General features: G+C 41.1%; 2 long non-coding RNA genes across 7 annotated transcripts; one reads left to right on the top strand and one right to left on the bottom strand.

Annotated features, from left to right (window-relative positions):
* The first annotated feature begins 1,196 nt into the window (after positions 1–1,196).
* On the top strand, positions 1,197–5,953 carry LOC113012773 (uncharacterized). 5 transcript variants are annotated; one of them, XR_003270739.1, is made up of 7 exons: positions 1,197–1,232; positions 3,069–3,248; positions 3,347–3,837; positions 4,328–4,453; positions 4,701–4,808; positions 4,914–5,029; positions 5,172–5,953. It is a non-coding gene; the product is annotated as an uncharacterized LOC113012773 (long non-coding RNA). The 5 variants fall into 5 exon arrangements; XR_003270741.1 differs by having other exon boundaries at positions 1,202–1,232; positions 3,074–3,248; XR_003270742.1 differs by lacking the exon at positions 1,197–1,232 and having other exon boundaries at positions 2,998–3,248; positions 4,333–4,453; positions 5,172–5,952.
* Positions 5,954–7,813: 1,860 nt separating this feature from the next.
* Positions 7,814–10,680, bottom strand: LOC113012192 (uncharacterized). Of its 2 annotated transcripts, XR_003270661.1 has the most exons (4): positions 10,591–10,680; positions 9,700–9,857; positions 9,215–9,272; positions 7,814–8,262 (listed from the first exon to the last, which is right to left on the bottom strand). It is a non-coding gene; the product is annotated as an uncharacterized LOC113012192 (long non-coding RNA). The 2 variants fall into 2 exon arrangements; XR_003270660.1 differs by having other exon boundaries at positions 9,215–9,857.
* Between the last annotated feature and the right edge of the window lie 10,988 nt (positions 10,681–21,668).

Here is a 21,668-nt window from a genome sequence, read left to right as displayed (position 1 = left end):
GCGTTATTGAGGACTGCAGGGAGCACAAGGAGGATGTGAAGGCAAGATATATTCACCTGTTGTTCCTCCTATGTGAATCTCACCTTGACCTCTTCTTGCACATGGAATGCATACGTACAATAAAGGTATTTAAGCTGAATTAAATATAGAATAATAGAGAATAAATGCAGGAATAAACAGCTACAGAGGTGTGTATTCCATGATGTGGATGGGCTTTCCCAAATTGCATTTTAATAAAGTGAACTAGCAGTGATTGAGCAGACCTCAGATTGTCTGCAAGGTTGTTGTAAATATAAATAAAATAAGAAACACTACTCCTACAGACGTGTGCAGAGAATGGACGCTCGAGTGCAGATTTGTGCTTCAATCAGGCTAAACGATGTTTAAACAGACATGAGTATGAAAAACCCCACCTTCTAATCACGCGGGGTTGTAACTCCTGCACCATTTGTCTCTTTACATAATTCAAATGCACTAATACACACAGACACACAGGCCTCTGACGCTAACGGGTCATTGGCAGGTCAACTGAGGGTCTGACGTATGATGCCTGTGGACATCTGAGAACCTTTCTATTCGTCTCACCTTTCTCCTGTTCACCAATCCCCTATGCAGCTCACTTTCTCACAAAAAACCAATGAAAAAATACATGTGGCAACTACCAGGTGACTGTGGCTTTGGAGGTAAAGCGGGATGTCTGCTAATCCAACACGTTCTCACTCCCAACTCGTCAAACGTGTGACGCATGGTCAGGCTCCCTCTGCTGCACTTATGGACGCGCAGGGTACCCCTCTCGCGTCGGGAATTGACGTGAAGGGTCCTCCGATTGAAGAGATTGCCGTGGAAGTGCCTTTTGTCGGTATATTTAGACATTTTCCAAATCACATTGTAGTGACGTATACAGAACACAATAAATTATATAATGTAAACAACTACCTGAAAAACAGGTAGAACAATACTTTTGTGTGGTTTATTGCATTTACGGGGGGAGTGATGTATGCTGGGTAATGGCACAGCTAGCTACTGGGTGACTTTATTCACCCGCTTCGGCTGTTATCAGTCCATACAATGGGCGTTATTAGCACAAACCAGTCCCATAGATATGGGCCATCTCCTGCTAGATTGTTCAGAAGGTTGTTCTCATCCATCCAGATGGAGGATCACTAACAGGAGCGTGGAAGACTCCAGAATCCACTCTGGCTGGAATCCGGTGGATACAGCAGTGTTTACAGGTAAGACCATTTAAACGGACAGCATTTATAGAATGACCATTAAAAGTCAGCGAGTGTCAGTAATGTTAATGTGGTTATGTTAGTAATACACCGAGTGCTAATATAACAGCTTTTAGATGCATTTGTAGATGTTATTACGTGTTTTACCGTCTTTATGGTGCTAGCTTAAAGTTACGGTGTAAACGTTAGCTTATATTGGAGGAAAGCTGTTACTGGTTAAACGATGTTAGCACAGAAATATTAGCTTCTGTCATGACTGATGAAGTTACTAGTTAATAAAGTTTCCAGTAAAGTGTTTAATCGCAGCCACAGATTGACAGCAAATATCTCGATTAGCTTCAGTGCATCTGTAATAAATATGTGCAAGTTTCAGTGCTTCGTTTAAACTGTATGATACTTATACTGACCCAGGGTCAGTGTAAAATACAATCCTAGCTGTGTGAACAAAGCCTGGCTCCTTTAATCCTGCATGAAAAACCTCAGGATGCAGGTTATTATTATTATTTCCTGCTGGCACACCTGTCACACCTGAGAGTCAGCTAGAAACTTACAGTGACGTGGACATCATGCAAAGACTGCCAGACTCTGTAATACTGCAAATGATCAGTGACTCAAGTTATCACTAAACTTTAAACGGCACCTCTGTGTCTCTGTGTGCTGAACATCTAGGATTGGGTCAGGCTGCATCAGCTGAAGCTGTTATTTGTATATATCAGTATTTTTTATTCAGGTGTGGGGAAAATACGTAAGACTGCAGTGAAGCGATGCACCAGATTAATCCCTGGCCAAAGGTATCGTACTTAAATCAGACTACTGATCCAGCCACATCAGCCTTTTGTGAGGTCTGTTTAAAGTAGACTAAAAGTGAACTGCAGGTTCCTGAGAGGTGGACTGTGAGCACAGAAACACATGTTCATACATACAGCTGCAGCAAACTTACATTAATTTTAAATAGATTTGTTACTCTGATGTCTGTCTCTGTGTTAGTCCTCTGACAGACTGGTGACCTGTCCAGGTGTGCTCTACCTATGACTACTGGGACAGGCTCTAGCCTCTGTAATAGAAATGTTCTGTTATTCTCATTTAAAGTATTTAAGTGCTTATGCATGTGCTTAGTTGTGACACAGTTACTGTTCAGTGAAAGTTTCTAAAACTAGATGAACTTACTTCAGCGTCAGCAGTTTGAGAAAACAACTCCCTTTACAGGTGCTGATAAGGCCAAGGGCACAAAACAGCTTAACCATTGATACGTTAGGTTTCATAGTGAGGCGCGTGAAGTGTGGTGTGATCAGTTTAACTTCCTCTTCCTTGGAATGCATAAAGGAGCAGGAGCACGACCTCTGTGGCAGCGCTGACATGACTGAACTGTGATGTTTGATGTGTGTTGGCGCAGTAATAAATAGCTTGATCACAGCTCTTTCTGTGTTGCAGACTTTATTTAAAAAATTCCACGACACCCCCCCACCCTCCCACTGTGAACCTGAATTGAATATTCAGAAGACATTTGTTTAAATAGTTCTACAAATCTGAGCTGTTGGTGTGTCCTTGGATTGTGTGGTAATAATATTAGAGCCTGCAATCTTTCTTACTGAATCTCTACTATGAGTCATGTTACCTGAGATTAATTCTATGTTTACCTGTCAGCCTGGACGAATGTGCTGTGTGAAGGAAATTAAATTAAATCAGATCTGAACTGCGTACATTTAAGGAACCTGTTAATATTTAATTGAAATATGAACCAGTGTTTTTTTTTTTTTTGATTGCTGATTCCAAGAGAGTCTTTGTGGAAATCCTGTTTGGCTTTTTGTTATTTTAATTCTCTTCTCTGTTTTCCAGAACAGTTCTCCACAGTCACTGTCCACATGGGTCAGTGGGACCAAGAAGCACTCTGCTAATGTGGGACTCTGACCAGCAACATCCAGCAGGACCCAGACAGCATTTTCTATCTCCCAGCTGGAGTTTTTGTTTGTCAGTGACTGGAGAGTCAGATTTTTGTTGAGCTTCACACTTGCAGAGGTAAGTCAGTTTGCAGAGATCCCTCCCACCCTGGCTTTTATGTGCTAGATTTCTTATCTGAAAGAGTAATATTTCAGTGACTGCTGCTTATACCACAGGTTAATACACTCTACTGATCCCTGATGGGAGAATCATCAATTTTGGCAACAAAGAAGCCTGGTGGATGTTTGTTTACAGTCTGATGATGGGACATCATGCTCTGCATCTTCAAAGTTTGCCTCCTCATTATTATTCATACCCAGTAATGTGAAGTATGCTTATATCTACTATAACTGAACCAACCTGGTGCTCTTCATTTATGGAGGCTGTTGAGTCTGAATGTTGGATGTTGTGTATCTCGTGTTCTCTGGGCTTTGTTGTCCTCAGTCTTTTTACAGGATCAGAAAACAAAACCAGGAGGCGCGTAAATGTTTCTTCTCCATGATGTTTCTTCAAATGTTTCTTCTGGATGATGATAAGACTGACACGGGATGCCACCTTTGGTCTTATGATGAAGCAAAGCTCAGGAAGAAGTGGGATTAAATGGTACCAACATGTGTGCTGCTGAGAAGGATGTACAGGGGCACCTGCAGCCAAATCCAAGCCTCAGGTTAGTTGTAGTTGCAGAACGCTACAGGACTGAGACAGCTGAGGCATCAAATGTTTGATTAAACGGATGAAAAAGAGAAGTTTTTGCCCTATAATTATCACTTCTTAAAATCTGTAGCAACTTCAAGTCTGAAAGCATGCTGAGCATGCTCAGAATGTGACAATATATTTTTGTTCAATATTTAATTTCTTTCAGTTGCAATTGTTAAATGAAAAAAATATATATATATTCTTATAATTAAGCAAACTAATTTATCAAAAAAAATATATATACATATGTCTGTATTAGTTTTAATTAATTAATTTGACACCTGTATTGAAAATACCATATTGTATTCATATAGAATCAGTATGGTATCATTGTTTGTCTGTTCACTGATTGTTGAAACTAAGAGCTAGTTTGATCTGTTTAGATCTAAAGTATCCAAAGTTGAGCTCTGATGTTTCTTCACCCCTGTGTGTGTGATATGTGATGTCCTACATGCTGGCAGAGCAGCAGTTTGTGCTCACAGATGGTGACGGTGTGGAGAGATGGTGGTGTTTCCTCAGAAGAACCAGCAGAGTCACTTGCTGACTGATGTTCGTCTGCACTGCACAGAGGAAATCAGCTGACCGAGGTTTGTCCAGTGACGTGTTATGAAATGTATATTTGTTTTATGCTTACAGTTATGTTTTTCTTGACAGAGGCTCTGCAGAGGTTAGACAAAGAAAATATGTGCTTTACATTTTACTGTGATTTATTGAGATATTTGTTGCCTGATGTTCAGCAGGAATGGAGAAATAGAATCAAAGGGAGATGTTTTTGATGTTTTTGTAATGATGTAAGTAAATCTTCAATATTATTTATTTGCTTGGTTATATTAGGAGTGTTTCAGAGTGAGGGGGAAGGAGTCATCATCCAGGTAAAGTGACGTGGATCCGTGGACACACTTGTCTCCCCTTTAAAGGAGACGATCCAAGTCATCCTTAAATGTTAGTGCTTTCAAATACACAAACATTTTTAAAGGACAGAAATGAACATCCAACTTTGACTGTAATACAAAATAAATCTTTGCATGTGTGTTTTCAAACTCTCAGATGGGCAGCATATCAGTCTTGGACTGTCTAACCTGCAGCACTGAATGACCACCACACATGAGCATGTTCCTGCAACATTCAGCATCTGATCCTTCATCTGTGTGCTTCTGCTTTTGGTAAGTAGAGTTACCCAACTCCAGTAACTCTAAACACATGCCATCCATTTCTAACGGCCTGGTTACTTCCTGTCAGTTACTTTAGAAACCATGTGGTCACCTGACCTAACACTGTTTCTTCTTCTTCCCCTTAATGTTCAAGTGTCACATGTCAAACAGCTGGAGAGGAAACTACACCAGTGTACTGAGATGTTTCACCAACACGTGCCAGATGCTGTTCCTTCATGGTGACATCACCAGAGACAGCCCCGCCCACCTCAGGACCTCGCCATTGATCATGATGATTATAATGATGACAGCGAGCGGAACTAAGACTGTAAAAATCCACGACCAGAATGTTTCTTTCTAATTATGAACGAATAGTGAGAGCCTCTTTCTGTGTTTTGTCTGTTTTGGGTTTTTACCTCATTTGTTACTAACAAAGTTCACAAACTCACACAGTTTACATTCTGTATGTTTCCATCTTTACCAGACACACTCTAACTGCATTTAAGAAAATAATCCTTAAAAATCGTCGTTTTTCTCTTTTGTAATTGATGATAATTCAGTGAATATACTGCGCTGCTTCCTTTTATTGCGTCTCACATTGCTTTAAGTTTTTCAGTGTCCAGTTATTTTTTACTGCTGTTTGAATTCTCTGTATGTTTGACCCTGTAGACTGTTTGATGGACTGCTTGTCTTCCTGTTTGTAACCGCCGCCTGTTTTTTAATAAAGATTTGGATTTCTGACTTCAACACAGCCTCTGCGTGTCCTCCCTTTGTGTCGTCTTCCTCTGTGAATGTGTTGCATGTGTCACAGATTCATTTTATTAACAGCTTTCCCACAGTGAGTTGCATCAGCATTCATTCACAGCACATTTCAGAAGGATTCAGATTAATACAGTGATCTTACAGTCAGAATGATCCTGACAGAGTGCCACTGTAAATGATCTTTCATCAGGTCAATTTCAAAGTTCAGTATTTCAAAGCAGGAGTTATGAAGAATCATGCTGGCATTAGGACTAATAATATGTACTTACAAAGTCAAAGTTTTTTAATTATGCTAGAATATTGGAAGACAATCAACTTTGTGTTTTCGGCATATTAATTATTCTGAAATAGAGACGGTGACCCTAACTGTACAGAAGCACTAAACAACTGACAATCTAACAGACATCATTGGCCTGAGCTGTCATGCACAGTGAGTCTGATCCTTTGCTGTGAGAGTCTGACAAGCATGTTTCTGGTCAGTTTGGAAGAAATAATATCACAATGTTGATCTTTTTTTCAATATTCCTTCTCTTTTAAACTGTGATCAAAGGTACTTATGTTCACAGCATGTAATAATACTGACAGTCCAGGGCACTGTGGTCTGTTGAGCTAGGGTTAGGGTTAGGGTTAGCGATTCAGACATATGTAATCAATATTAAACGTCTCTGACGTGGGCCACTGTCCGCAGTGTTGGGAAATCCATACCAGGCTGGAACGAGTCAAGGTAGGTGAGCATCCACGAGAAGACACAGCAGATGCATCCTACTAATACTGACAGGACCAGGAGACTCCAGAAACCGAGCATCTTCTCTTCAGTGCCATCCTCTCCTGTCACCCTCTCTGCCTGCAGCTCTTTGAGTATGGGGTAGATAAGGGCGCAGAGAAACCCTTATTACTAATTCGTATTATAATTCAATTTCCATGAAATATTCATATTCAGTATCGGTCCTTTTATATTAATAACCACGTATCCACTCAGGCTCATGGTGGGGCAGGGCTCTGTCCTGGGATGCTTGAGTACAAGGTAATGTACACCCTGACCAGGTATCCAGTCTGTCAGAATTGTTTTCAATATTTGGTTCAAAAACATGAATGACAACAAAAATCCAACTAGGATTCTTGCATATGATGAATGAAGTCTGTCTTTGACTGTATTGTCCAGCTGATCCATCAAACCCCCAGCAGGTGAACCTTATTCATGACATAACACAGCAACAATGTAAAAAATGAAACAGCAACAGTCTAAATGTAAAGTGCATTCTAAAGTCCTCTTCAATAAATCATATGCAAAGAGTCATTCAGGACTGTAAAACGTGAACTACAGAACCCAGAGTCTTCATCATTAAATCTCTGGTTGCTTCATTTTTCTATCCTATATCAGATACTTTAAGGTTAGGTTAGGTGAAGTTGCATTCTCATGGTGAGGCAAAGTGCTTTATGTGTGTGCGTGTCATGAACGGCTATAAAAGGCCTATAATTAAAGAACAAAGCGGGTTTGAGTTCGAGTTGCGGCAGACTGTCACTACTTGTAAATGGAACGCAGCCTTCCTACGGCGGACAGCTAATAACAGGAATCGGACGCGGTCCAGCCAAGTCCACAGCAACCACCATAGCAACCGCCTAGCATGACCTTAAAAACACATTCTGTCTTCATAACTATCAAAAACGTAAAATGATTTGCAAAGTGTTTAAGTGTTACAGCTGCAGAGAGCTATGGCGGTATCTATGGAAGCTGTTTACATAGCTAATAATATACGATGTAACCATGGAGACAGTCAGTCACTTGAGCTAGCGGTGCATGTTTACTACAGTGAATAAGGTGATTGAGTGCACAGCGTCCACACTCTGCAGGGGGTAAAGACATTACTTCAATATTGTTTTATATTGATATATATTAGCCTTCTGTTGACCATCACCTCAGGTTCACCATTACAGTTTCAGCAGACAGATGCACACTGCTAAATATGAACACATTCAAAAACTCATGTCTCAGAAATAAGCACAGCTGTTCATGTTTGTCATTTTATTTGTAAGAAAATTATGAACTTCATATTGTGCATTAAATAAAAGAACATTTCACAACTCTGAGTCAACAGAAACAGGTAACAGAAATGTCTCTAATGTGTACAGTGTAGTGTAAGCATTAAAAGATCATAAAGGAAAAACTAACATTTATGTGAAACTAATTGTAATAAAAAATGAGCAGGTGCTTTATAGATTTAAAAGAAAGAATCTGAAAACAACACTTTTTTGGTCTAAGTGATCAAAGTAGAAAACAGAACTGATGTTCAAAAACAAACCCTAGCTGCACTAATATTACACATCTCGATCGTTGTAGTGAACAGACATGTTGCTTTTAAAACCACATGCAGTGTGTGACCGTGACTGTTCACTGAGACCATGAACGCCACTTTGCTGAAGCCTTCGCCTTCTTCTTCTTCTTCTAAATTGGAAGCAGAAAGAGCACGAGCTGCTTTGATCTACTGAAATGAAAAAGCAGAACATCTGAGCTGAAACCAGTCAGCTGAAATCATTAAGACAGGAACAAATTCAATGCAGTGTCTCAAGTGGCTTAGCCTGTTACAACTGTTGATACAAGCTAAATACGGTTAACACACAGTGTCAGGGAGCTCCAGTGTGGGAACTAGTGGCTTTAGGTTTGTAGTCATTTAACTTTCATCCATTCATTCATTTAATTCAGGAGGAAGAAATGCCAGGTTGGTGCAGGCTGGTTACATGCATTTGGTCCCATGCTGTCTTTAATTAAATGACTTGGTTCATTTTATGGCTGGGCTGTATGTGGGGTTATATCATGTTATTTGGGCAGGAGTACCTGTCCCCTGTTAGACTTAGAAAGTTTCTCCATAAGTAGAGTTTCTAACTCTTCTAGCACATCTGTGGCTGACAGCTTTTTGGTGGCTCTTTTTACCCCACACTGGTTGTGAGTGTGTAAATAGCCCCACTAGTTATTTTGGGTTGCAGTTAACTAGGGAGGAAGGGGTGGGTATGCCATGATTAGGTGAATAACAATTATATGTGATACATAAATTTCACAATGCATGCATATATCTCTATCAATTAAACCTGGCCTGAGGGCTGCCATTTTTTACATTCAGTTATTTCTCTTAGAAATGTTGGAACTAAATAATGAATGTGTTACAGTTAAAGTGAAACACTGGTCAGTGTAAATGGCTCATTGGGACACAGAAACCTTTAAATTAAACCTGATATCTAGTGTCAAACAATATCAAAGCTGTAAAAGATGTTTACATTCAGAATTTATAAAACTATTATTGTAAATAAATTCAAACAAGTGAGCTTTTCTCTTTGTGCTGAATATCAACACTGTGGTTTCTTAGACTGTAAGCTGTACTTTAGTGCAACCACTTGTAGAAGCCGTCACTCCAAATGTCTTTGATAACAAGAAAAAAATACCTTTTCAGTCCACGGCCTGAAGTTCTTCTCTGACATCTTCTGCAATCGGCTTTGTCTGCTGGTTTGAAGACAATAAACCACAAAAAAGATGATTTAGTCACTTTGTCTGCGTCATGCAGCTCGAATGTGTCGTGTAACGATGTTGAATAGCCGTCGTTATCCCTCTGCTGCGTCAGTAGGATTGTACTGTACAGCATCTCATTGATATGTGAGGAATGCTAATGTAACACGATAACAGACTTACATCATTAAAATATAAAGTGCAGGAGATATTTAGATATTTTTTATATTTATATTACATTTTATAGCTGACGGATATTACTAAATAGATAGAATTTACTAAATAGCTGGATGAACATGAAAAATATGTCTATAATAACAAATGACCATGAGAGCCAGTAGAATTAATTCAGCTGGACACTCGAAAGACGTCCTTAAATGCTCTTTAAGTGGCAGAACAGATGAACAAACAGTTAATCGCTTACTTGAGATGAAATCTGCTCAGCTACTTTGAAAACAGCTTCTAACTGGTTCCTCCTTTAACAGGATGACTGCTCAGGGGTAAGGCCATCATGCAATCCAGCAACCTTTATGGTTCTGCTTTGATTCACCAGGAACTATTAGGGAAACCTTCCAGCGCCTCCTGTGAAAGACACAGGCATAAACACACAAACATTTATTAACATGTTCCACAGTGTTCCAGTTTGATTTTCTTATCCTGTGGACAACAACGTACATGGATGCAGGTTTATTGTTAACTTTTGTAAGGTTTATTTAATGAACATATCCAGCTGCAGCTCCACTGTGATCCTGAACTGGATAAGCACTTAAGAAAATGTGTCAATAAATGGACAAACATCAACTTACTATATTTATCCAAACAGACGGGACCAATAATGCTTCGCTGAGTTAGAGACTTTAACAGACTCTTCTATGTAAGAATGTCTCGTGCTGATATACCTGCAAACTTGACAACAAAGGTTTTTCAGACTACATGTAGCTGTCCTCTATGTCAGCTAACACGGTTACATTCATGTCACACTTATTTCTGCTTTCCCATTTTATAATTATTACTTACATTTTGATTAGATACCTTGATTTTGTAAATGATCAGATTACATAATTGGAATACAATGTATCCAATTCAGGGTTGCGGGAGGATGAAGCCTATCCCAGCTGATACAGGACAAAGACAGGCTGCCAGTTTATTGCAGAGCTAACACAATATGTGCAACAGAAAATCCACTTAAATGTTTTATATTTGTTATAATAATCATAATTATGACTATTATTTAAAGGTTTCTTTAAATAATACATTTTGATTTTTATAACCTCTAAAATATAAACCTGAGCTGTTTCAGATTCTGATCTCTGACCTCAGTGACCTGGCTGTGTCCTCACTGCAGCTCCCTCTTGGAAGTACGTCTGCTTCTTGTCTACCCCCAGTGTTGACCGCCTGCCCTTGATGTCATGGTTCGGCTGTGTGGCAGGCAGAAGAAGGACCCAAACGCAAACTCACAGAGACAAAAGGTAAACTCAAAAAACACAGCTTTATTGCTGGCGTGGAGTGGGACACGAAAAACAATACAAAATAAACTAAACTGGGAAAACTAAAGCACAAGGAGCCACAGGGAAAAATCACACCGCTATGATGGAGACTACGACACTGACAAAGAGAAACACAGGGCTTAAATACACAGAGGGATAACGAGGGAATGAGACACAGAAGGAGGGCACAGCTGGGAGAAATCAGGACTGGACGAGACAGAGACGCAAAACTAGAAACACTCACATGAGGCATGGACCTTCAAAGTAAAACAGGAAGTATCACACAGAGACGCGAACTAGACACAGTGGAGACAGCAACTAAGAAACAGAGACAAACCATAAGGCAGAGGTCTAAGAACCAAAATACACAGAGGGAAATACTCAGCTTTGAACACAAGAGACTAGACTAGAGGGAGTAACAAAAGACCAACCATGAGAACATAATGCACAATGCAGGGTGACAGAAAACAAGAAACTCCAACATGCAAAGACACACCATAAACAGAACAGAGGGGGCACAGAGAGACATGAAGGGCAGGGGAGACTTAACATGGGTTGAAACACAAGGGGGAACTAATAAGCAAATCAACATAGGAGGCCTAATGAGCTAAACATACTATAAACATCAAAATGAACTAAAACTCAAAACACTGGGTCCTAAGACCCAGGATCGTGACACTTGATATCACGTACTGTACCTGAGGAACAAAAAAGGACAAACACTTGCCTTCATTTAAGAAGTACATTCATACAGAGGTAATCTATGGAAACACACTAGTTCACCCTTTGGGAGAAATCAGTTCCTGTGAAACATTTCTGTAAATGAACATCATGTGGAGAATGAATGAAACGAGTTCTTCAGGTGACTCAGCAGTCCCACACTGACAAATGAAATCTAGTTAAACTATTAAGCATATTTGCTCTTCTGAAATCTGTGTTAAACAACAACAAACATAAATTAGTAACAAAAATACAGCTGAGTAGAGGCTTTACAAACCACCAGCAGCCATAATGCTAAATTTTAATCTTCAAATGTTTCTGAGCCGTCTTCAACCTGCTTTTAACACATTAAAGTCCCACAGTCAATGCAGCCTGACTCAATCCTAGATGTTCAGCACACAGAGACACAGAGGTGCCGTTTAAAGTTTAGTGTTAACCTGAGTCACTGATCATTTGCAGTATTACAGAGTCTGGCGGTCTTTGCATGATGTCCACGTCACTGTAAGTTTCTAGCTGACTCTCAGGTGTGACAGGTGTGCCAGCAGGAAAGAGTAATAATAGCCTGCATCCTGAGGTTTGTCATGCAGGATTAAAGGAGCCAGGCTTTGTTCACACAGCTAGGATTGTATTTTACACTGACCCTGGGTCAGTATAAGTATCATACAGTTTAAACGAAGCACTGAAACTTGCACATATTTATTACAGATGCACTGAAGCTAATCGAGATATTTGCTGTCAGTCTGTGGCTGCGATTAAACACTTTACTGGAAACTTTATTAACTAGTAACTTCATCAGTCATGACAGAAGCTAATATTTCCTAATTGTTGTTCCTAGAGTATTTAAAAGTAGAATGGGAGGGAGAGCCTTCAGTTTTCAGGCCCCTCTTCTGTGGAACCAGCTTCCAGTTTGGATTCGGGAGACAGACACTATCTCTACTTTTAAGATTAGGCTTAAAACTTTCCTTTTTTCTAAAGCATATAGTTAGGGCTGGACCAGGTGACCCTGAATCCTCCCTTAGTTATGCTGCAATAGATGTAGGCTGCCGGGGGATTCCCATGATGCATTGAGTTTTTCCTTTCCAGTCACCTTTCTCACTCACTATGTATTAATAGACCTCTCTGCATTGAATCATATCTGTTATTAACCTCTGTCTCTCTTCCACAGCATGTCTTTATCCTGTCTTCCTTCTCTCACCCCAACCGGTCGCAGCAGATGGCCCCGCCCCTCCCTGAGCCTGGTTCTGCCGGAGGTTTCTTCCTGTTAAAAGGGAGTTTTTCCTTCCCACTGTCGCCAAAGTGCTTGCTCATAGGGGGTCATATGATTGTTGGGTTTTTCTCTGTATCTATGAAGCGCCTTGAGGCGACTTTTGTTGTGATTTGGCGCTATATAAATAAAATTGAATTGAATTGAATTGAATTGAATTGAATTGAATTGAATTTCTGTGCTAACATCGTTTAACCAGTAACAGCTTTACTCCAATATAAGCTAACGTTTACACCGTAACTTTAAGCTAGCACAATAAAGACGGTAAAACACGTAATAACATCTACAAATGCATCTTAAAGCTGTTATATTAGCACTCGGTGTATTACTAAGATAACCACATTAACATTATTGACACTCGCTGACTTTTTCTATAAATGCTGTCCGTTTAAATGGTATTACCTGTAAACACTGCTGTATCCACCGGATTGCAGCCAGAGTGGATTCTGGAGTCTTCCACGCTCCTGTTAGTGATCCTCCATCTGGATGGATGAGAACAACCTTCTGAACAATCTAGCAGGAGATGGTCCATATCTATGGGACTGGTTTGTGCTAATGACGCCCATTGTATGGACTGATAACAGCCGAAGCGGGTGAATAAAGTCACCCAGTAGCTAGCTGTGCCATTACCCAGCATACATCACTCCCTCCGTAAATGCAATAAACCATACAAAAGTATTGTTCTACCTGTTTTTCAGGTAGTTGTTTACATTATATAATTTATTGTGTTCTGTATACGTCACTACAATGTGATTTGGAAAATGTCTAAATATACCGACAAAAGGCACTTCCACGGCAATCTCTTCAATCGGAGGACCCTTCACGTCAATTCCCGACGCGAGAGGGGTACCCTGCGCGTCCATAAGTGCAGCAGAGGGAGCCTGACCATGCGTCACACGTTTGACGAGTTGGGAGTGAGAACGTGTTGGCTAATCATACGTCTATGGAAGGTTTGATCCCCTGGCTGCATGAGGCAGATACTGAACCCTGAGTTGCTCCTGTGTGTGAACGTTAGGCGAAAAGTGCTTGCACACTCTCATTTAGCTTACATAAATGTGCGTGTGTGTGTGTGTGAAAGAGGCTTGTAGTAAGAAAGTGCTCCAATAGAGTAGAAAAGCAGTCAGTGACTGATACATGTAACCAAGTGCTGCTCAAAGCTCCTTGCAGTCCTCACAAAACAGAACAAGCAGCTACATTTCAGATGCTAAAACATCCACAGACCGTTACATTAAACAGTGAGTTTAATTCTGTGATGGTGTAGTGCAGAGGCATGGCAAAGTTTTAATTTTATAGCAAACAGTAATGATCTTTATTTCACTAAAGGTGCCATCACAAAATGTTTTAGTATTGTGAGTTAACCTTGTAACATACTCCAGGGAGTTTGTAGAACAACCTGATAATTTAATGTTTAATGTGTGCCTGAAAGTGTAAATGAAACACTACACGTATAAAGCTTAATACATCATGGAGCTCTGCTCTCAAAAAACGACATAGATGTAACTCTGTGTGGATTTAAGAAATAAGTGCCAAGGTTTTAAAAACATGTGTAGCGCCATCTTCTGTTGTAAAGCACTTTATAAAAAAAGAGTCTGTTTGAATCACCGGACCAACAAGATTGATCCAAAACTACAACTTTTCCTTGACAAACCGGGTGTACCGAGCCACGCATTTAGGTGGCAAAGCAGATGTTCAGAACAGTGCTATTGTTTCCACTACTGTTTAACTAACATAAACTAATGTAAGTCTGTTAACCACAACCAACCGACCGACCCAGTAACCAAAACATCTTTCAAAAACTCTAAGCCCTTTCAGCTGTTTAGACAGTTTACATCTATGTCAGTTTAAGAGCAGGGCTCCATCATGTAAATTAGCCTTTACAGTGGTCCCTGGCTATGTCTCCTGTACAGTACAGAATGTGTTCAGGTTGTTAAATTTACATAAATCTTCGATTGCTAGCAGTGTGACTCTGAAATGAAATTTTCTCCCCAACAAACACAACGATGTCCACGAAACGTTTTGCGCCGTCAAAGGCAGCTGTGGTAGCACCCAAAAGGCAGATGATGGTGCTAACCATCACACAAAAACTTGGACTTCTGATTCATTGATTCATTAATGATTCATGAATGTTGAATCCTCTGGCAGCTGCTCTATTCCCAAGTTCTGGACCTGAAAACAGGGTTTGATCTTCGGTTACTGGACTTATTTTTCTATGAAGGTTTAAACAAGAGAGAAAAGTGTGAAAATGTTCATGCCTGCGTGAGAAAAGAGTATAAAGTGTGTAGTGAGGGGTTTTACAGCCTTAAAACATCTATGATAATTTTAAAAAGTAAAGCTGGCTACTTCGTGGATTTCACCTATCGCGGGTTATTTTTAGAGCGTAACTCCGGCGATAAACGAGGGGCCGCTGTATACAGTTAGTGCCTCATTTCCACCTTAAAGGACAAATCCTGGTCACAAATGACAGTTCCAGGCTTCCATATTAAGTGTCTTGTCAGAAACTGCATTTTTAAGAACGTATTGGGCAAAAACATCCAGGCCAGACACGTCAAGACATATCTGGGGAAACCCTGTTAAACAAATCACATGTTGCCAACCCATTTTGTGTTATACCCTGTGTCTTTAAACACACACTCTTATACTGTAGGTAATGTCCTGTAGTGTAATAATAGAAGTGAGGTATCAGATACAACAGTTATAAACAAGAAATCCAAGCGAGGAGGTGGTACTGAACCTAGTAGGTGAGTTTTTTAAAATGTCCTTTTATTTAGTGAAGAACTCAGCCCTTTAAAGCGAGACTGATTTATTCTGTAAGCAATGTTCCAACATAATTAATAGAGGATCCAGCGTACATCTCCAATGCAGTCTCCTACAGAGAAATTTAGAGAGATCGCCATTCCTGGCATAAAAGATGACAGCACTCCCCTTCTGCACTTAATCAATGAAGCTGACCTTTGCAGACAACCCCTTGCTGAGTGATTAAAGCCAAGTCTCAACATGGTTTGTAGGGATCATGGAAATAAAGCTGTCCAGATGGAGAGTGAGAGCAGGCGACGTCCTGCAGCTTGAATTCCTTCATCATTTCCATCCATCGCTTTCCAGCATGCTGCCGCCACATGCCAGCAGTCAGGTAACTATGCCTCATCTGATATTGTGAATAAAGACCTTTGATACCTGGCTGGTGTTTACTGCAGCGGTGTTATATGTCACCGGTATAACCATAAGGAGATTTTTATTACTCCTAGAAAAACTCTGGCAGAACCAGGCTCAGGAAGTGACAGTCGCGAACAGCAGCTGGTCTGCTGGTGAGGTTACTTAATGCCAATAATATATATTTACACATGTTTAATATACGCAAAAATAATAATATGTGTGAAAAATTGACAATAGACTGAAATATTTTTCATGTATATACAGAGATTTTTAGTGTAATAATTATTTCCAGAATCATCTTCAAATTTTTATTTATCTATGTAAAGAATAGTGAATTTATTAGAACCACATCTTAAATACAAGAAAATTTACTGGAGAAAATAGCGATACAACAATAGCGCACAGTGTGCATAAGTACGGGATAAAACTGAAAAACCAGAGGACCCAAGTCTGTGGAAAAGGAGCGAGGAGTTAGTTTGTAGATTGCAAAGCAGAGAATATTCAGGAATAGCTGTGATGGAAAGTTGGCAGACAGGGGAGATGATGAGCATCTTCCAGACTTGTATTAGAGAAGGGAATGTCTGTTACGTTGCACTAAAAGGTCCAGGCAATGGGGGAAGGTAACAAAAAGTGTCAGGGAAGACAGGCAAGCAAAACTGTTGAATTCAGGGATTTTATTCTTATTGTTAATTACACTGAATGTGATGGACGTACCACTATCACCTTCAAAAAGAAAAGGAAGCATGAAATTCAGGAGTTGGTCACTGAACTGATACGCACTCCTCTCCATAGGAGTAAGGAGCCACCCTAGCTGCAACCCAACAAGGCTCTCTGGCAGTAGAGCACTCCTTTCTCTGACCTTAAGTACTCTGGTTAATTGCTCAGTAGAGTCATCTGCACAAAAAGAGTGCCACTTAAAGCAGGAGAGTTGGCAAGACGTGCCCATACAGGGTCCAAATCATAGGAGGCCTTGCAAGGGCTGTAACAATGGAAAAACGGAAATCCAGCTGATACACTGCAGTGCTGGAGAGCTTAGCCTCAGGAAAGAAACACTAGTCAGTCCACCTTGATTTAGCAAAGAGTAAGCAAACCAAAGGTGAGACCAAATTGTCCTCTTGGAGAGAGGAATTTGGAGGTACTTCTCCTTCCTCATTATTCCGTGCACTTTGTGCTGTGTATTGTATTACTGGAGGCAAAACAGCATAAGAGCATGATGCTACTACCACCATGCTTGACAGCAGGTACAGTGTTCCCTAGGTTTAAAAATTGTCACTCCTTCAAACATATCTCTTGTTACTATGGCAAAATAGTTCAGTCTTTTTCTTGTCTGACCATAAAACCTTTCTTCAGAAGGCATTTGCTTTGTCCATGTGGTTAAAGGTGTCAGCTTTGGAGCATGGGCTTCTTTTTTGCACATTCTCAGTAGGTGATGATGTAAAACTTGCTTCATTGTGAAAAGTGGCCCCACTGTTCCAGCAGTTGCCTTGATGGTTCCTGGGTTGTTCCTTAACATCGTAACGGTTTTCCTCTCATCTGAGGGCAACGGTTAGGGATCTTCTTCAAGAGCTTGGCAAAGTGGTGAAACATCTGAATAAATGTTCTTATTGTTTGAACAGATTCTAAGCATGTTCTAAGCATTGTTCAATCCAATGGATGCTGTTAAACAAATCTGTTTTCTTTTTGCTGGCAAAGAAAAGTTGCCACTTGTAGTCATGATCAACTACAGCTGGTAGTAGTCATAACTGATTACAAATGGTAGTACTCATAATTGGTTCTGCCGGAGGTTTCTTTCTGTTAAAAGGGAGTTTTTCCTTCCCACTGTCGCCAAAGTGCTTGCTCATAGGGGGTCATATGATTGTTGGGTTTTTCTCTGTACCTATGAAGCACCTTGAGCACTTTTGTTGTGATTTGGCGCTATATAAATAAAATTGAATTGAATTGATTACCATGTGGTAATCAAGTGCCATGATGGTAGAAATCATGACAGGCCAAGTGGAGTATAATGAGTGTAGTAGCAGCTGAAGGAAAAACACAGGGAGGTCTGGAGCAAGACCTTTGATTGGCCTTGAAGCAGTCCTGGCAAACCATCAGGCAACTCAGAAAGGGGAAGCTGCTTCTTGGTCACACTGTATGCAGTGGGGATGGAGTGCTGCTGACCTCAATTGAGGATTTATTCAGGTAGTGGAAAGAATACATCAAGGATCTCCTTAATGTCACTTGCACACCTTCTCTAGTGAAAGCAATGTGCCTCAGAGCATCCTGCGGGGTGGCAGGATATTCAGTTCCTGTACAACTACAGTGAAAGGTTGGTATACACTGCAGTAATTAGGTTTTCAGTGGCAGATGGACTTTGCTTTCATGCTCAACTTTTTCTTTACCACAACAGGCCTGTACATAGTCCACAGAAATTCTATCCATAAAAGTTTGAACCAAATCAGTGACAAAGTATAGCCCTGGCAAAGCTATCAATTTACAAGTTGATCTATATTCCTACCCTCACCTGTGGCCATGAGCACAGGGTAGCGATCAAAAGAATAAGATCAGAGATGCAAGCAGCTGAAATGAGCTTCCTCTGAAGAGTGTTTTGGCTTTCTCGTAGAGATAGGATGAAGAGCTTGAATATATGGGAGGAGCTCTGCGTAGAGCTGGTACTCTTCCACATTAAAAAAAAGCCACTTGAGGTAGTTCAGACATTTGACTAAGTCGCCTCCTAGAGACCTCCCAGGTGAGAGGGAGATCTGGGCGTCTCTGATTAGACTGCTGCACCAGCAAAGCAAATCTAGATTAGTGGAAGAAATCGCATGGATATTTTAGAGTGAGAAGCAAAAAAGGTGTTGCTATGTACCAGTACAGAAGTCCATGTTCTACTATCAGTATCAGTAAGTCCTTGAAAAGTGGATAATTTCTGGATCTGCTTCTGATTGTCCCTTTTCAGTCTTTACAGATGTAATGACTTGCATCAAGCACCACCTGATATTGTTTTGAAATCTTATTCAAATTGCAATTTCAATGTGAGGATTTTGGTTCTGCTCTTCCTCTGATTAGTGTTTACCCTGTTCCCCCCGTGTGTTCCTGTATCTAGTCCGCGTTTCTTAGTTTGTGTCCTTTCATGTGTAAGTTCCTGTTTTATTGTGAAGGTCTGCGTCTTATGTGAGTGTTTTCAGTTTGCCTCCCTAGTCTCGTCATGTTAATCACTCCCAGCTGTGTTTCCCACCTGTGTGTAATCTCCCTGTGTTCTCTGAGTGTATTTAAGTTGTATTTTCTGTCTTAGTAATTGCTGGTTCGTCTGTGTTGTTTCCCCTCGGTCTCCCTGCGTCTCTCCGTATGTAGTTCCCCGGACCTCCCTGCATCTTCGTTTCTGGTTTGTTTTGTTAGTTTTTCCCAGTTTAGGTTTTCCTGTTTCACCTTCACCCACGCCATTGCTGTTTGTATTTTCTTTTGTTAAATAAATACTCATCTGCACCAGAGCTGCCACATTTTGGGTCCTATCTCCAATTCCACACGTCTGCCAGCGCGGTCGTGACAGTTAAACCTCCTGATAATCCCAGAGTGCCTTTCACTGGCCCCAATCCAAAGCACTCTGTAACAAAGAGACAAAATAAAAAATGGTGGATGAAACCAGCAGAGGAGTATAACATGGGTGAGAGATTTATAATATGAATGGTTCAAACTTTCTCATAAATCAGTGCAAAATGCTTTCAGGTGGGTACGCTGACATTTATGCACGAGAGATGTCAACGTAACGAGTTCAATGAAGAGATGTGTGGAAGTGCAACTATGTCTATATGGTTCCGGTGACAACACACACACACACACATTTCTCTCTATAGGGTAAAATCATCCTGAGAATTGCGTACATGTTGGGGAAAAAACATCTCAGTGATTAATCAAATGTACTTTGAAATATATTAATGACATGGCTGCTGTTGGTGATGCCCAAGGGTCTGTTCATAAAAGTAAAACCATGAGATTAGCTGAAGTGAAAAGTATATGTTAGTTATGTTATACTACCAGGAACATACAGAAGGTTAGATGTTGACAGGCTGTCCTTGCTAATTATCAATAAGATACAGATTTCCTCACAATTCAAATTCAATAAAATGATCACATGATATTGTATTAAAATGATGTCTTTCTTGTCTATTAGACTGAGGTCATTGTCATCATCCTCCACAGAGGATCCATCAATGTTAAGTGGAGAGTGATCTCTCCGTGATCTCCTGAAGTCAACAATCATCTCCTTTGTTTTTTCCACGTTCAGAGACAGGTTGTTGACTCTACACCAGTCCATTAGCTGTTGCACCTCCTCTCTGTATGCTGACTCGTCGTTCTTGTTGACCCGCCACAGTCGTGTCATCGGCGAACTTGATGATGTGGTTCAAACTGTGCATTGCTGCACAGTCGTGAGTCAGCAGAGTGAACAGCAGTGGGCTGAGCACACAGCCCTGAGGGGCTCAGGTGCTCAGTGTGGTGGTGTTGGAGTTGCTATTCCCGGACTCTCCGAGGCCTCTCTGTTAGAAAGTCCAGGATCCAGTTTAAAAGACCCAGCAGCCTCAGTTTTCCAATCAGGTGCTGAGGAATGATTGTGTTGAATGCTATGAACAGCATTCATACATATGTGTCCTTATTGTCCAGGTGGGTGAGGGCGAGATGCAGGGTGGTGGCGATAGCATCATCTGTTGGCACATTGGGACGACAGCAGTGCTCAGGGAGAGGTTGAAGATGTCAGTAAGGACATCTCTCAGCTGGTCTGCACATTCTCTGAGCACTCTCCAGGGATGTTATCTGGACCAGCAGCTTTCGGTGGAAAGCTCTGCAAAGAGCTTTCCTCATATCAGCAGAGGTCAGACACAGAACCTGGTCATTGCGAGGGGGGAAGGACTTCCTCACCAACACATCATTCTGAGCATCAAACCTTGCATAGACATTATGCAAGTATATTCTGTGGTTGACCTCCCTGGTAGTCTGTAATCCAGGCTACGAAGAAAGCATCTAGTTGTATGTCTGTGAGTCTGTTCTTCTATACTGATGGTCTAATGATATTATAACCAATGCAGTCAAAGAATATGTTCTTTGTAATAGCCTGATCCAGCAGCATCTTCAGCGCTGATACAGGGTTGTTAGGTAAATTACTAGAAGCCCAGCCAACGGTCTACCTGCGGAAGCCTGTTTATTCTTTTCAGTGTCTCAATCACATGTGAAGCCAAAAAAACTGTCCTGTCATCACTGGAAGATCTAGGTGTGAACATTTAGGAACAGGGACTGGGGTCTGGAGTGTGGGGCCTTCCTGCTGCTGCTGAGTCGGGGCAGTCTGCTTCTCCCCACCCCAGGAAAAAGGGTAACACCACCTGGGTCTGGGTGCAGTTTCCCCCTCCAGGGGCGAGGGTACCTAGACCTGGGGCTTAGAGTACGCTTGGGGAGTGTGATCGTGTGTACAGCGTCTCTTTATGTCTGTCTCCATGTTGGTTGAGTGTGGAGTAAGTGCATATGAGAGCATGAGGGTGGGAATGGATGTTTGTATCTGTGTGTGCCTGTATGTCTGTGTCTATATGTCAGGTTGGGTATCAGACACCACCTCTCTGGGGACATCTCAGGACCTCTAAGGTTTGGAGGCCTATCTCCCCCCACCACTTCCCCTGCCAGTGGCAGACGCCCTCAGACATCGGTGTGTTGGTGGTTCTTTGTGTCTGGGGATGGGCGTCCAGGTACACACCGACTCACTCCTTGGTGGCTGCTTATCGGGGCCTGGAGCCTGGGGCTCGCTCGGGCCAC

The sequence above is a fragment of the Astatotilapia calliptera genome, chromosome 19 (genome assembly GCF_900246225.1).
Source record: "Astatotilapia calliptera chromosome 19, fAstCal1.2, whole genome shotgun sequence".
NCBI classification, from domain to species: Eukaryota; Metazoa; Chordata; class Actinopteri; order Cichliformes; family Cichlidae; genus Astatotilapia; species Astatotilapia calliptera.
The sequence above is the reverse complement of the archived record's forward strand: the minus strand, read 5'-3'. Positions and strand labels throughout refer to the sequence as shown.